This window comes from Psammomys obesus, unplaced genomic scaffold, assembly GCF_907164565.1.
Source record: "Psammomys obesus unplaced genomic scaffold, mPsaObe1.curated_primary_1811, whole genome shotgun sequence".
Lineage (NCBI taxonomy): Eukaryota > Metazoa > Chordata > Mammalia > Rodentia > Muridae > Psammomys > Psammomys obesus.
The window spans coordinates 2,383-5,837 of NW_026595372.1; the positions used below are offsets into that span (position 1 = coordinate 2,383).

At 37.9% G+C, this 3,455-nt stretch overlaps 1 non-coding gene across 1 annotated transcript; it reads right to left on the bottom strand.

The window, feature by feature from the left end:
• Positions 1–1,768: 1,768 nt before the first annotated feature.
• On the bottom strand, positions 1,769–1,871 carry LOC129685723 (U6 spliceosomal RNA). Its single transcript, XR_008721523.1, has one exon. It is a non-coding gene; the product is annotated as a U6 spliceosomal RNA (small nuclear RNA).
• Positions 1,872–3,455: the final 1,584 nt, after the last annotated feature.

The window sequence follows — 3,455 nt, forward strand, 5'->3', positions numbered from 1 at the left end:
GTGTTAATAAAGAGCCTTTGCCCCCTCAAGCTTGTATCTGATAGCTTTAGTGGCTCCTTACAAGTTTTGTCCAGATCAGTTGACATGACATAGGCGAGTGTGATTAACTTATGGACATTCGTTATGGTTTAGTTTTGGCCTCTCCACACTCTTAAGGAAGCACTTTCATTCTTCATTTATATATTCACATATTCTAGGATAAACTTACTGTTTTATTCAGGCTTATACCATTGTGTGATCATTACTTTTATAGTCTAAGCTTTTAAGATTTTGTCAAAGGAGACATTTAAAGCTGACCTTGTGTCTTTCTGATCCACCATTCTTTACACAGATCACTCTACTATATAGGAAGATGCTCCAACCTGGTCTGACCTTCCCTGCTCTACCCAGAGTCAGTCATTTCTCTAGTGAACACCTTTCATTTAATGGAGAATGTATTTAGTAAGTAAGATATGCATGGTTGTTTTTATTTAAAAATGCAACTGTGAATTATCATATGGCATAAAAGACAACTTGCCAACAAACGTTATTTAACGTATGTCTAGTCTTGAGCATGAGAGGAAGTTGATAAAAGCTTATGTAATGCATAAAAAGTTTTAAAAAGAGTATTTTAGTAGCCAGTGTGGATTGGCAGCTTTCCACCCTGAGATCCACTTATTTCTGCTCTCAAGCTGTCTTACAATTTTGACAGAATAATCATAGTTATTCAAGGTTCTAGCATTCGACTTTAGTTATTCAAATACACTATAGTGTTTTTTCTTCCTGTATAAATCCTAATACTTTGGGCTTAAAATTAAATCTCAATTGTGCTCCTGCAATTTATCAGCCATGTTCCAGTACCAATATAACAAAGTTTGGAAAATGCTTTTCTCCATCTCTCTTTCTCTTATACTCTTTTACTACTTGAAAAACAAATAGTACACATGCATGAAATCTTCTGATTCCTTTTAACTGAATCAGTTTCTCTTTTCCTAAATCTCATGATGGCTTTTCAGCTGTTTAATTAATCTCTCAAATCACCACCTATCTCTGTTAATTACATATTTCATTGCTGTGATAAATTACCAGAGAATATTTTTCAATTTTCTTGTATCTGTTGAGTCTTGCTTTGTGATGGACTGTATGGTCAATTTTGGAGAAGACTCTGAGGAGAAGGTATATTATTTGTGGTAGGGTAGAATGTTCTGTAGACATCTGTTAGGTCCATTTTATTTATAACATCAGCTAGTTTCATTATGTCTCTGTTTAGTTTCTGTTTTGATGGCCTGTCTATTGGTGAGAGTGGGCTGTTGACATCTTTCACTATTAATGTGTGGAGTTTTATGTGTGGTTTAAGCTTTAGTACTATTTCTTTAACAAATATGGGTGATCTTGCATTTGGGGCATAGATATTCAGAACTGAGATGTCATCTTAGTAGATTTTTCCTTTGATGAATATGAATTATTCATCCCCATCTCTTTGATTACTTTTAGTTGAAAGTCTATTTGATTAAATATTAAAATGATTACTTCACCTTGCTTCTTCAGTCCATTTGCTCAGAAAATACTTTCCCAGCCCTTTACTCAGTGGTGGTGTCTATCTTTGTTGTTGAGTTTTGTTTCTTGCATGCAGCAGAATGATGGATTCTGTTGTTGCACCCAGTCTATAAGCCTGTTTATTGTTATCGAAGAATTGAGTCCATTGATGTTGAGAGATATTAATGACCAATGACTGTTAATTCCTGTTACTTTAATGTTGTAGTGTGTGTGTGTGTGCTTCTATACTCTTAAAAATATGGAATGCTTCACAAATTTGCCTGTCATTCTTGCAAAGGGGCCATGCAAATCCTCTTTGTATAATTCTAATTTTAGTATATGTGCTGCCAAAGCAATCATAACCAATGATTAGCCCAACTTGAAACCCAATGATACTCTGCTATGCTTGCAGACAGGAGCCTGGCATGACTGTCTTCTGAGAGGCTTCATCCAGCAGAGGATTGAAACAGATGAAAAGACCCACAGCCAAACAGTTGGTGGAGATCTGGGAGTCTTGTGTAAAAGTGGGAAGAAGGATATTGAGCCAGAGGGGTCAAGGACACCCCAAAAGACCTACAGAGTAACTTGGGCCCATGGGGCTCACAGAGACTGAATTACCGACGAAAGAACAAGTGTAGGCTGGACCTAGGCCCTTTACACATATGTAGCAGATGAGCATCTTGGTCATCATGAGGATCCCATAACAATTGGAGTGGGGACTATCTCTGATTTTGTTGATTACCTTTGGATTTCTTTCCCATAGCTGCCTTTTGGCCTCAGTGGGAGAGGATGTGCTTAGTCCTACTGTGACTTGATGTGCCAGGGTGGGTTACTACCCATGGGTGGCCTCTCCTTCTTTAAGGAGAATGGAGGGGAGGAACGAGAGGGTCGGGCTGGGAGGAGAGGAAGGAGGAGGTTGTAAAGTGATTAAATAAACAAAACAATGAAAAAAATTATCAGAAAAAAAACAATGTAAGGAAGATAGAGTTTATTTTGTGTTCTCAGTTTGAAAGGATGCTGTCCGTCTAGGTAAGGAAGACATGGTAGGGAATGTGATATAGCCTGTTGTGTCATGTCCATAGTCAGGAAGCAGAGAGAGAGAGAGAGAGACATCATATAGGGTTCTGTTTATTTGTCTCCCTTCCCCAGTTTCATTCATGGGTCTTCCACTATTGTATGGTGTCACCAACATCCAGGACAGGCCTTTCTTTCTCAGTAAAACCTTTCTGGGAACACCCAAATAGACACATATAGAGATATGTGTTTTCTGGGTGATTCTAAATCCAGTCAAATTAATAGTCAAAATTAATCACCATCTTTTTATTTTTTTTAATTGTATACAGGTATATACTGTATCTTGATTATACCCACTCTCTCAAACTCTCCCTCCAGTGCTCCTGGAGTCCCTTCCCCACATATCTCCTTCCAAATGGTGTTTCTTAAAAAAATAACCTAGTGGGTCCAATGATAATGTTGCCCATATGTACATGTGTGTGGGGTCATGCACTTGAGGATGGACAATCTACCAGTGACCTTCACCCCCTAAAAGTGATTCCTTCTCCCAGAAGCCATCAACTGTCAATATCTCTTAAACTATGTATACTACTTGAGGATCTCCTCTCCCACCACACGTTCTAAATAACATTTACATAGTTTGACCAAGTATCAATTGCCAAGAAGTCTACATCACATATACCATACTATTTCTGGAGGTCATCTCTTTGGTCAGAAGTAAAAATCTTCCATATTTATTATGAAGTATGCATTTTTGCAGTAAAAAACATGAACTTAGGAGACAGGCAAAAGTCTGTGATTTTGAGGCCAACCCAGTCTACACAGTGAATTCCAGGCTAGCCAGTGCTCCACCGTGAGACCCTGTCTCAAAAAAAAGATTAATATTTGTGAAATATTTAGAGCACAAAGATCAATCTTACATGATG